This window comes from Muscardinus avellanarius (assembly GCF_963383645.1).
Source record: "Muscardinus avellanarius genome assembly, chromosome: 5".
Lineage (NCBI taxonomy): Eukaryota > Metazoa > Chordata > Mammalia > Rodentia > Gliridae > Muscardinus > Muscardinus avellanarius.
The window spans coordinates 79,064,512-79,078,170 of NC_137790.1; positions in this window are offsets into that span (position 1 = coordinate 79,064,512).

Consider the following 13,659-nt stretch of genomic DNA (forward strand, 5'->3'; position numbering starts at 1 on the left):
TCTTCTAAGGCTCCAGAACTGTGAGAGAAAAAATGAGCCCCCACAGTTTGTGGCTCATTGTCATGGCAGCCCTGAGAAATGAATGTTCTACCTCAGGCACCTTTTAAGTCCTAGATTTCTTGGACTCAAAATGCTCTCATACCAACAATCATCCAAATGACAAACTGGGATGGCTTACTGAAAATTAGATTGGAGGACAAGAGATCCCTGAGGGCCGAGTCGTAGCACCAGTAGCAGCTAAGAGCTGCGGGTCTGTAGAGCCTGTTGTGTTCTGTTTCCCGCTTCCACTGTTCCCTGGGCCCACCACCTCACCTCTCTTTACCCAGTTTCCTTTTCTGTAAGGTGGGGATACCAACACTTCCTAGGTTGATAGGAGGGTTAAATGAATTAACCCTATAATGCCTAGGTTAGGAGCTGGCAATTAGCTAGAACCCATACCTTTGAAATCACACAAGCACGGTAACTTTAAAGGCAGAGGAAGGAACCCACTGAAATCCAACCTTGGCAGTTCACCACCAGCATCACCATGGGCAAGTTGCTAATTGCTTATCAATCTTTCAAAGTCTGAGTTTCTCTCTCCATGCACTAGAGAAAGGGAGCCTTTCATGACTTTTTTTTTTTAAACCTCTGTCCTATTTTAATGAAAACAAATATCTACTTCATAGTATATTGCAACCAAGGGTGCATGAATGAGAAAATGTCTATCATCCTTAGCACAAGGGATAGCATTTGATAACCTGTAGGTTTCATTATTAATATTAACTTGCTGACCTGCTCCTAGAAAGGAGATCCCCAGAAAGAGTCAACCTATTACAGCCCAGGACGCCCCCCCCCCCCCCCACCGGGAAGCAAGTGTGGAAATCTAGACTTGTACTTTGGAATCCTGAAGCCTTGGGAAGGCCTTCTTCCTGGGTTACAGCCTAGGTAGCTCTGTCTGCTTTGTTTTCTCCACTCCACCCACTTTGGCATTTAGCTGTGACAAACTTCCTGACCCCAGGAGAGAGGACTGATGGGGAAAAACTCTAGATAGAGGGGCTGACTACATCCAATGTCATCCTTCTGCTCAGGCCGGGGCTACAAGAAACCCATTAGCTCCATGGGAGTCTTGTTAGTATCCCAGCCCTGGAGGAGGTGCTGGGTACCAGGGTCAAAGAGACACCAAGTTTTAGATCGTTCAAGACTGAGGATCAAAGTTTAGCTTCTGACCATCCCTCCAAAGGTCAGCCTTGGTGCATTGGAGCGGGCTTAGGATGGAGTCAAAACCTAGAACAGGCTTGGGTACTCACTAGCTGTGTCTCTGTGGGTTGTGCCTCAGTTTCTCCAACTGCTCAATGGGAATAAGAATATTGTTTATCACCAAGTGCATTTAGTGAGTTGTGGGGTTCTTTGAGACTTGATTTTGATTGATGCAAGGAAGTACTTCAGGCTGCTTAGTATACTAACGTTATACGGCATTTGCCAATGCAGGGTTCTGTTTGTTGCATCTGCTTTACATGTATTCAGTCTCTCAATATTCAGATCAGCTCTAGGAGGAGGATAATATTACCCAGTCCCCATTTAATACATGAGAACACAGGCAAAGAGAGGTAACTTTCCTCTAACCAGACAGACTCCTTCATCTAGGAGCCATCTTTCCACCAACTCCTGAGACTGAACTGGGTTTTCTTTTTTTGTGTGTGTCCTTTTGATTGTAAAATATATACAAGATATTATAATAAATTCCCATTACCTAGTTTTATTAATTATCAAATTATGGCCAATATTACTTCCTTGACCTGCCCTATCATTCTGAAGCAAACCCTGGAAGTGCTGTATATATCTGTTTGTATTTATGTTTTTTATATTCTGTAAGATAGAGATCCTCCAAGAGTCATTAAGCAGAAAACCTGTAGGTTACCTAAGCATTTTCAGCAATAATTTAATAATTCTTTAAAATAAACTATTCAATGTTTTATTTCCCACATTATTTTATATACTTAAAGATATTAGTTTGAGCTGGATGTGGTGGCACATGCTTATAATCCCCACGCTTGGGAGGTGGAGACAGGAGGATCGCGCGGGTTCAAAGCCAGCTATGCTGGCTTAAGAGACCCTGTTTAAAAAAAAAAAGTAGATTCATTCAACGCCAGACCCCTGGAGAAACCGGACCCAGTAAGACGCTGGGTTCTGGGCGGGGGTCGCAGGCTGGGCACGCTAGATGGGGCCCGGGTCGCGGGACTCTGGGCCCCTGCCGAACTGCGCGTAGCACGCCAGACCCCTGGAGAAACCAGACCCAGTAAGACGCTGGGTTCTGGGCAGGGGTCGCGGGCTGGGCACGCCAGATGGGGCCCGGGTCGCGGGACTCTGGGCCCCAGGCAGAACTGCGCGTAGCACGCCAGACCCCTGGAGAAACCAGGCCCAGTAAGACGCTGGGTTCTGGGCAGGGGTTGCGCGCGGCGCACAAAAGCCAGGGCCTGGGTCGCGGGACCCTGGGCCCCGGGCCGAACTGCGCGTAGCACGCCAGACCCCTGGAGAAACCAGGCCCAGTAAGACGCTGGGTTCTGGGTGGGGGTCGCGGGCGGGGCACGCCTAATGGGGCCCGGGTCGCGGGACTCTGGGCCCCTGCCGAACTGCGCGTAGCACGCCAGACCCCTGGAGAAACCGGACCCAGTAAGACGCTGGGTTCTGGGCGGGGGTCGCGGGCTGGGCACGCCAGATGGGGCCCGGGTCGCGGGACTCTGGGCCCCTGCCGAACTGCGGGTAGCACGCCAGACCCCTGGAGAAACCGGACCCAGTAAGACGCTGGGTTCTGGGCAGGGGTCGCGGGCTGGGCACGCCAGATGGGGCCCGGGTCGCGGGACTCTGGGCCCCAGGCAGAACTGCGCGTAGCACGCCAGACCCCTGGAGAAACCAGGCCCAGTAAGACGCTGGGTTCTGGGCAGGGGTTGCGCGCGGCGCACAAAAGCCGGGGCCTGGGTCGCGGGACCCTGGGCCCCGGGCCGAACTGCGCGTAGCACGCCAGACCCCTGGAGAAACCAGGCCCAGTAAGACGCTGGGTTCTGGGTGGGGGTCGCGGGCGGGGCACGCCAGATGGGGCCCGGGTCGCGGGACTCTGGGCCCCTGCCGAACTGCGCGTAGCACGCCAGACCCCTGGAGAAACCGGACCCAGTAAGACGCTGGGTTCTGGGCGGGGGTCGCGGGCTGGGCACGCCAGATGGGGCCCGGGTCGCGGGACTCTGGGTCCCGGCCGAACTGCGAGTAGCACGCCAGACCCCTGGAGAAACCGGGCCCAGAACAGAAAAAGATAAAGAAAAATATCGGAGAGGTGGTAAGAAAGCCGTTATGGATGCCAGGACACTGGAGATGCAGACAAAACTTATCCAAATGCACTGGAACTTATGGAAAAATTCGCCGTGAAAGAGGACTGCTATTTCTCTATATTGTTAAGAATCTCAGACATCACATATAAGGAGAGAGTTTAGCGAAGACCAAGGAGAAATGCGGTGTTGAAAGAGTTCTTCGCGATGGTGGTGGAGACTTGTATTCAGGAGAAGCAGAAACCGGATCTTACCAACTTTATTTTTTTGGAGAAATTACACTAAATGTCGAATGCTACCATCACGCATGCTTAGGAACACTGGACAACTTTCAGAGTGGAAAAAGAGCCTGGGAAGGATTTGAAACGGTGGAGGCAGTGACAATGCCAGTGGCCAATATTCGGGGGAGGCAGAGATCTGATACATTACAACTGGAACCTTTGAAATAATAACCACAGAGACAGTGATCGGAACCTGCTGAGGGGTTAGGCGGGCGCTGGGGCCAGTGGCCGACATCTGAGCTTGCTGTGAGGCAAGGCCACTACTGAGGCCTCCGTGGCCGGGATTGGAACCTGCAGAGGGGTTAGACCGATGCTGGGGCCAGCGAGGCCGGCATTGGAGCCTGCCATGATGCAAGGCTTGTGCTAGGGCCTCCGAGGTCGGGTCCGGAACTTGCTGAGGGGTTAGGCCGGTGCTGGGGTCAGCGAGGCCGGCATCGGAGCCTGCCGTGAGGCAAGGCCAGTGTTGGGGCCCCCGAGGACGGGACCGGAGCCTGCTGAGGGGTTAGGCCGGTGCTGGGGCCAGCGAGGCTGGCATCAGAGCCTGCCATGAGGCAAGGCCGGTACTTGGGCCTCCGAGGCCAGGATAAGAGCCTGCCGAGGGGTTAGGCCGGTGCTGGGGCCTCCGAGGCCAGGATAAGAGCCTGCTGAGGGATTAGGCCGGTGCTGGGGCCAGCGAGGCCGGCATTGGAGCCTGCCTTGAGGCATGACCAGTGCTGGGGCCTCCGAGGCCGGGATCGGAGCCTGCCGAGGGGTTAGGCCGCTGCTGGGGCCAGTGAGGCCGGCATCGGAGCCTGCCTTGAGGCAAGGCCGGTACTGGGGCCTCCGAGGCCAGGACAAGAGCTTGCCGAGGGGTTAGGCCGGTGCTGGGGCCAGCGAGGCCGGCATCGGAGCCTGCCGTGAGGCATGACCAGTGCTGGGGCCACTGAGGCCGGGATCGGAGCCTGCCGAGGGGTTAGGCCGCTGCTGGGGCCAGCGAGGCCGGCATCGGAGCCTGCCGTGAGGCAAGGCCGGTACTGGGGCCTCTGAGGCCGGGATCGGAGCCTGCCAAGGGGTTAGGCCACTGCTGGGGCCAGCGAGGCCGGCATCGGAGCCTGCCGTGAGGCAAGGCCGGTACTGGGGCCTCCGAGGCCAGGATAAGAGCCTGCCGAGGGGTTAGGCCGGTGCTGGGGCCAGCGAGGCCGGCATCGGAGCCTGCTGTGAGGCATGACCAGTGCTGGGGCCGCTGAGGCCGGGATCGGAGCCTGCCGAGGGGTTAGGCCGCTGCTGGGGCCAGCGAGGCCGGCATCGGAGCCTGCCGTGAGGCAAGGCCGGTACTGGGGCCTCTGAGGCCGGGATCGGAGCCTGCCAAGGGGTTAGGCCGCTGCTGGGGCCAGTGAGGCCGGCATCGGAGCCTGCCGTGAGGCAAGGCCGGTACTGGGGCCTCCGAGGCCAGGATAAGAGCCTGCTGAGGGGTTAGGCCGGTGCTGGGGCCAGCGAGGCCGGCATCGGAGCCTGCCTTGAGGCAAGGCCGGTACTGGGGCCTCGAGGCCAGGATAAGAGCCTGCCGAGGGATTAGGCCGGTGCTGGGGCCAGCGAGGCCGGCATCGGAGCCTGCCGTGAGGCAAGGCCGGTACTGGGGCCTCCGAGGCCAGGATAAGAGCTTGCCGAGGGGTTAGGCCGCTGCTGGGGCCAACGAGGCCGGCAGCGGAGCCTGCCGTGAGGCATGACCAGTGCTGGGGCCTCCGAGGCCGGGATCGGAGCATGCCGTGGGGTTAGGCCGGTGCTGGGGCCAGCGAGGCCGGCATCGGAGCCTGCCGTGAGGCAAGGCCGGTACTGGGGCCTCCGAGGCCAGGATAAGAGCCTGCCAAGGGGTTAGGCCGGTGCTGGGGCCAGCGAGGCCGGCATCAGAGCCTGCCTTGAGGCATGACCAGTGCTGGGGCCTCTGAGGCCGGGATCGGAGCCTGCCGAGGGGTTAGGCTGCTGCTGCGTCCAGCGAGGCCAGCATCGGAGCCTGCCGAGGGATTAGGCCGGTGCTGGGGCCAGCGAGGCTGGCATCGGAGCCTGCCATGAGGCAAGGCCGGTACTGGGGCCTCCGAGGCCAGGATAAGAGCTTGCCGAGGGGTTAGGCCGGTGCTGGGGCCAACGAGGCCGGCAGCGGAGCCTGCCGTGAGGCATGACCAGTGCTGGGGCCTCCGAGGCCGGGATCGGAGCATGCCGAGGGGTTAGGCCGGTGCTGGGGCCAGCGAGGCCGGCATCGGAGCCTGCCGTGAGGCAAGGCCGGTACTGGGGCCTCCGAGGCCAGGATAAGAGTCTGCCAAGGGGTTAGGCCGGTGCTGGGGCCAGCGAGGCCGGCATCAGAGCCTGCCTTGAGGCATGACCAGTGCTGGGGCCTCCGAGGCCGGGATCGGAGCCGGCCGAGGGGTTAGGCCGCTGCTGGGGCCAGTGAGGCCGGCATTGGAGCCTGCCGTGAGGCAAGGCCAGTACTGGGGCCTCCGAGGCCAGGACAAGAGCCTGCCGAGGGGTTAGGCCGGTGCTGGGGCCAGCGAGGCCGGCATCGGAGCCTGCCTTGAGGCATGACCAGTGCTGGGGCCTCTGAGGCCGGGATTGGAGCCTGCCGAGGGGTTAGGCCGCTGCTGGGGCCAGCGAGGCCGGCATCGGAGCCTGCCTTGAGGCAAGACCGGCACTGGGGCCACTGAGGCCGGGATCGGAGCCTGCCGAGGGGTTAGGCCACTGCTGGGGCCAGCGAGGCCGGCATCGGAGCCTGCCGTGAGGCAAGGCCGGTACTGGGGCCTCCGAGGCCAGGACAAGAGCCTGCCGAGGGGTTAGGCCGGTGCTGGGGCCAGCGAGGCCGGCATCGGAGCCTGCCTTGAGGCATGACCAGTGCTGGGGCCTCTGAGGCCGGGATTGGAGCCTGCCGAGGGGTTAGACCGCTGCTGGGGCCAGCGAGGCCGGCATCGGAGCCTGCCTTGAGGCAAGGCCGGTACTGGGGCCTCTGAGGCCGGGATCGGAGCCTGCCGAGGGGTTAGGCCACTGCTGGGGCCAGTGAGGCCGGCATCGGAGCCTGCCGTGAGGCAAGGCCGGTACTGGGGCCTCCGAGGCCAGGATAAGAGCCTGCTGAGGGGTTAGGCTGGTGCTGGGGCCAGCGAGGCCGGCATCGGAGCCTGCCTTGAGGCAAGGCCGGTACTGGGGCCTCGAGGCCAGGATAAGAGCCTGCCGAGGGGTTAGGCCGGTGCTGGGGCCAGTGAGGCCGGCATCGGAGCCTGCCGTGAGGCATTACCAGTGTTGGGGCCTCCGAGGCCGGGACTGGAATCCTGCCAAGGGGTTAGACTGGTGCAGGGGCCAATGGCCAGCATCGGAGCCTGGCGTGAGGCAAGTTCACTCCTGCGGCCTCCAAGGTCGGGACAAAAGCCAGCTTAGGGGTTTGACCGGTTCAGGGGCCAGCGAGACCAGAACTGGGTCCTCCCATGAGGCAAGGCCGCTGCGTGAGCCAGCGAGGTCTGGATCAGTCCACTGAGTAGCCAGGGCACTACTGGGACCATCAAGAGTGGGATTGGTACTTGCAACGCAGCATGCACAGAGAAATATCGCAGAAAATATAAATCAGACGCTTCCCTTAATCAGCAATAACTAGGAGGAAACGGGCAACAGGAAGAGGTTGAGCTATAGAAAGGGCCCTATAGTGAAGCAACTAATGTGACCAATCAGAGGGTATGTAATACTGGAGGACGGAGCCTCTTTAAAATGCAGGAGGTACATAAACAAATGTATCAAAGTAAATCACCAAAGAAGTGTGGGATGGAGGGAGGGGGAGGGAATGGGACGGGGGCTGCAGGAGGGCTAATTGGATGATGTGTGCTTGTATATCCTCTCAAGTCTTGTACTCCAATGTGATTGATATATGACTACAATGCACCAATTTAAAAAATAAATTAATTAAAAAAATATATAAAAAAAAAAAAAGTATAAAGTAGGTCTGGGGAGTGTAGCCTGGAGGTAAAAGGGCTTCCAGGGACCCCAGTGCTACCAAAAAAAAAAAAAAAAAAAAAAAAAAATATATATATATATATATATATATATATATATATATATATATATATATTAGTTTAGCTGGGTGTGGTGGCGTATGCTTGTAATCCCTGCGCTTGGGAGGCTGAGACAGGAGGCTCGCGCAGGTTCGAAGCCAGCCTCAGCTACTGAGTAAGGCTCTCAGCAACTTAGTGAGACCCTGTTTCCAAATAAAATATCAAATAGGTCTGGGAGTGTAGCCCGGAGGTAGAAAGCCTCTGCGTTCCATCCCCAGTACCATCACACACACACACACACACACACACACACACACACACACACACATACACACACACACACACACACACACACACACATATATATATATATTAGTTTGAGGCAGGAGTGATGGCACATGCTTGTGATCCCAGCACTTGGGAAGCTGAGATAGGAGAGTCACATAGGTTCGAAGCCAGCCTCAGCAACTTAGTGAGACACTGTTGTTTTCAAATAAAATATAAAATAGGCCTGGAAGTATAGCCTGGAGGTAGAAAAGCCCCTGGGTTCCAATCCTAGTACCACACACAAAAAAATGAGTTTGCTTAGTTGAGTTGAGATCCAAAAAAGGTTCACATGTGATTGGTAAATAGTCCCTTTAAGACTATTTTAATCTGTAGGTTTCTGAATTGATTGTGTGTGGGTGTGTATTTTTTTTCCCAAAGAAACTGGGCCACTGGCCCTGTCACTTATAACCTCAGTATGTTTTTGTTTTATTTTTTTTTCCAGGACTGGGTATGGAATGCAGGGGCATTCTACCTCTGAGCTACACCTCCAGCCCTATTTTCTATTCTTTATTTTGAAACAGGGTCTCAGTAAGTCGCGGAGGGCTTCACTAAGTAGCTGAGGCTGTCTGCGAACTGCCATCCTCTGGTCTCAGCCTCCCAAATGCTGGGATTACAAGTGTGTGCCACCACGCCCGGCAGTAGTCTTTATTTTTTATGTAGCAAAACAGAGAGGAAGGTATAGAGATACCTCATATGCCTCCAAAGCATGCGTAGCCTCTTCCATTATCAACATCTCACAGTAGAGTAGTACATCATTTTGCACTTGACCCTACATCAACACACTAAAATCTCCCATAATCCATTTTATGTTAGGGTTTACTCTTCGTGTTGTCTATTTTATGACTTTGAACAAATGTGTAATGACACAGTATTATATACCTTATATTAGTATGTATCCAGTTATCCATAGTATCATTGCCCTAAAAATCCTCAGTGGCTGGGCATGGTGGAGCTATGTTAAGAGCTGGGGCAGGAGGACCACATGAGTCCTTGAGTTCCAGACCAGCCTGGGTAGCTTAGGAAGACCTCATCTCAAAAACAACACAAAATAAACAAAATCCCCAAACAAAACGCTATGCTCTGCCTCTTTATCCATCTTTCCACCTCCTAGAAACTCCTGGTCGTTTTTTCTTTTTCTGTCTCCATAGCTATGCCTTTTCCAGAGTGCCATATATTTGGAATAGTACAGTATACAATATACAGCCTTTTTCAGATCGGCTTCTTTCGCTTGATAATTTGCAGTTAAGATTTCTTCATGTCTTTCATGACTTAATAGCTGTTTTCTTTTTAGCGTGGAGTAATAGCCCATTGTTTGCATATACCACAGTTTTTTCTTCTGTTCACTTACTGAAGGACGCCTTGGTTGTTTTCAAGTTTTGTCAATTATGGATAAAGCTGCTATTAGTACTCATGTGCAGGTTTCTGTGTGGATAGTTTTCAACTCCTTTGGGTAAATACCAAGGAAAGTGATTGCTGGTTCACATGGTAAGAGTATACTGAGTTTTGTACGAAACTGTCAAACTGTCTTTGAAAGTGGCCAGAGCATTTTGCACCCCACCAGCATGTGTGAGGGGTTCCTGTGGCTCCTGCCTCTTCGCAGCATCTGGTATGTCAGTACTCTGGATTTGGGCCGTTCTAATAGGTGTGTAAAGGTATCATTGCTGTTAGTGGCAGTTCCCTAATGATACATGGCATGGAGCATCTTTTCATGTACTTTATTTACCATTGATATATCTCTTTTTGTGAGTTGTCTGTTGTCATTGGCCCAGTTTAACAAATCAGGTTGGTTGATTTCTCACTGTTGAATTTTACCAGACCCAATAATATTATGTCTACATATGATAGCATCACTAACAACCTTACTCGCATGTACAAGGGACAGGGTAAGGAAGGAAGCACACCACGAGATGTTGTGTTCATATATGAGTATATCAATTTAAATATCACCATGATGTATAATCATATTGCACCAATAAAACTCTAACAAAAAATCATTTTATTTCCCCTTTGTGTGGCAAGAACACAGGGGATATTTTTTCCCTAATATTTCCTGTGAAAACAAGGTTGAACTGGAGGTTAAACTCTCTAAAGTGTGGAACCACCTTAGAACTGGGCCCGTAGAGTTTTTAATTCTCAGATTTACCTACACTGAGCTTCCAGCAATTAGTTAATTACAGTGTAGTTTTTCTACCCCAGGACTGGTTTTCCTGGAGGTTTCTGCTCTGATATGTTGTGATTCTTTCTATTTGACTGTCTTTTGCATCCAGGGGAAAAAATGGTTAGCCATGTTCTTCTTAACAACCCCATGTGGTTGGTACTATTTTTACCATTTAGAAATGTGGAACCAAGCTCAAAGAGATTACACAGCCCCCAATGTCACCACTGTGTTTAGCAGCCAGAATAGTGCATCTTGGGGAATCCTTGACCTCGGGACTCCCAGGCTTATTTCATCAACACACTTTGAAATGCTGTGATCTCACTCATTGGTCTCTCATGATCTCAAAATAGTGCATCAACTGCACGTTCCTCTTTGATCTTTTAGGAGGGTTGCCTGCCAAGCAGCCACTCACATCCAGATTTTCCATTATAGGCATAAGAATTATGCTCTCTCATCAGGCAGTACTTTCTAAACTAGATTCTGGGAAAATGGACATTTGTGTGGAGCTCTTTGGCCTTTTGGAAGGTGGCAGCAGCTCACCTTTCCTTTGATGCTTAGAACCACAATATTGTTTTCCCATAAAGGTAGTCTGTTAGGTAGTACTTAGTTTGACCACTTATAAAAATCTTTACTCGCTAGCCAGGTGGTACATGCCTATAATCCCAGTATGTGGGAGGCTAAGACAGGAGGGTTACAGGTTTGAGGACAGCTTCAGTAACTTAGTGATGACTGATTCAAAACCCCCAAACCAAAACAAACAAATAAACAAAACAAAATCTCTACTCCCCTTCACTATCTACCTCCCGCCCCAAATGAGCAAACAAACAACAGCAACAAAAACGGTACACTCTTTCACAGATCCTGGACATAGAACAGTTCCTGCCTACCCTAGGCTGTAGCTTAAGCCAGGAATCTCTTTTTCATCTGCAGAACTAGGTAATGATTTTTATACCTCATGGGGATGGCGCATGTTTAAGATTCCTTGCCGGAAAAAGAGAACTAACAATAAATCATATAAAAACTTCAAGAGCCAAACTTCTTTGCTCCCAGAAAAGTGGATCAGGAGGAGAGTGGGGTGGTGTGCAGTGTGGAGAGGGGTAATGGGGGCAGAGCACGGCAGCACAGGGTTTGCAGGGCCTGCTCCAAAGTGAAAATGGGATCAGTGGGTCTCCAAGTTCAAAAATGATCATAACTTTCAAGGTAGCAGCAATGGAAAAATAAACCCCAAATGAGGTCCTTCTAAATGCAGGCCCTGTGTGGCGGCCAGGTGACGAGCTCACAGGTCGGCCTGGTAATGGGGGCTCTCGCTGGTACTTCGAGACACTCCAAAGCACTTTTATAAATTGTGGATATTTGTCAAGTGAGACCCAGAAAGGCTGGACTGTAAAGGCTGCCACTTTTAATTGTGACTCAGCTAACTGAATTGTGGAATATTCCAGGCAGAGGTGTAGTAGGAATAAACATCTCAGGGAAAGGCCTAGGTGTTGGAGCCATGTGGGACCCACAAGTTGTGACACTCACGGCCTAGCACAGTAATCTGGGCCTCAGGTGGTCCCTTACCCAGGACAGGGCCAAAGAGAATGTGAAAAATTCCACGAAGGACTCAAATAGTTCAGGAAATCATAGCAGCACTTGATAACTGGGGATATATATATATATATATAATCTTCTGCACAGCAAAGGAAACAACCAACAGGGTGAGGAGACAGACTACAGACTTACAGACTGGGGGAAATCTTTGTAGCTGTTCATCTGACAGGCATAATATTCAGAATATATAAGGAATTCAAAGGCTTTAATACCTGAAGAACAAGCAATCCAATCAAGAACTGGGCAAATGAGTTAAACAGACATTTCTAAAAAGAAGAAGTACAAATGGTCAATAAGTTTGAAAATGTTTATCTTTAGGTACCAGGGAATGTGAATCAAAATTATGTCCATTTCACCCCAGTCAGAGTGGCTCTTATCAAGAAAACAAAAAATAGCAAATGCTGGCTAGGATTTGGAGGGGAAGAGGGAAGCAGCTCTTATACACTGTTAGTGGAAATGTAAATTAGTACAGCCACTATAGGAAAAACCAGTATTGAAAGTTCCTCAAAAACCTAAAAATAGAACTATCATATGATCCAGCTATACCACTCCTGATTACATACTGAAAGGAATCAGTCAGCCTGCAAAAGAGATACCTGCATACCTATGTTTATCTTGGCACAGTTCATGATAGCCAAGTTAGGAGTGAGCCCCGATGTCCATGAGCAGATGGATGGATAAAGGGTATGTGGCACATAGAGAGAGAGAGAGAGTAGTCGGGTGGTAGGGAGGTGGGTATGATCAAAGCCCCTCCTGTGCATGTATGGGTGTGCCACAGCGAAATTCATTAATTTTGCAATTAATAAGTGCTAATAACTATGATAATAGTAATAAGTATATTTAAACCATATACAAACAAGCTATGGAAAATAAAGCCCTGAGAGGTCTACTTGGACTCTTCAGATGCAAAGAAGGTAGGAGGGGAAGGAGTTCATTCCCTGGGTTGGGTTAGAGAAAGTTAAGAAACATTGCCTTCAACTTCTTTTTGGAAAGCAGCAATGCAGGCAGAAGCATTTGGTAGATCTATTTCTTCTGGTGACCAGTCATCTGCTTCCTTTGCAGAGGAGAGGCTAACTACCATGAAGGCGGGCCATCTCCCGGAGCTGGGGCTGGAATGTCTGGGCACCAGGCAGTTGACCCCAGCTGTGGCTGCAGGATCTACCTACACTCCTGTAAAACACCAAGGAAGCACAGATCCGAGGAGCACTGTTGGCATTTCAATCTACACAGAGTGCGGTGCTCCAGGGGCCTTTGCTGCACCTTGATGGAAGTTTATCTGAGGCTCAGCATCCTCCCCTGAGGCCGCTAGGACTTTCTATAAAATTGTTTTTTCACTGATGGTACTGAGACCTCCACTGGTGATTGAGGTGTGCAGGGTCCTCCAAGCCTCGCAGTCTTCTCTTCTCCGTTATGGGTGAGGCTTGGCTGACCGGCAATGGGCGTGCCATCCTGCATCCTTGTCTCTTTCTGACTTCCCCACACACCACCCCAAATGAGTCCTCATTAGCAGATGAAACAAAGTTGGATCAAAATTGCCCCAATTTCAGAGAACAAGCCTTAGTCCTCTTGAAAAATTACTTAATAAAATTTTAATGTTCATTTTATCCTTAAATCTGGCTAATTTTCCCCCACCCCAACCTAGTTTGATTCACTGGTTGTAAATGGAAGATTGAAAATCCCTGCTATCATAGTATCTGCAGGCAGATCACCGGAGTTCTAACCCTACCTCCGCAGGCCGGTAATCCCAGCTACTCGAGAAGTGGAGGCAGGAAAAGTGCACGTTCAAGGCTGGCCTGGGCAACTTAGCAAGGTCTTGTTTCAAAATAAAATAAAACAAAATTTAAAAAAAAGGGTTAGGGGCATTGCTTTGTGGCAGAGCATCCTTGGATTCAATCCCCAGTTTAAAACAAACAAACAAACAAACAAAAACAAACGGTTGATACTACCTCTGCCAATACTAGCTGTATGAACTCATTTGATCTCTTGTGCCTCAATTTCCTCATCTG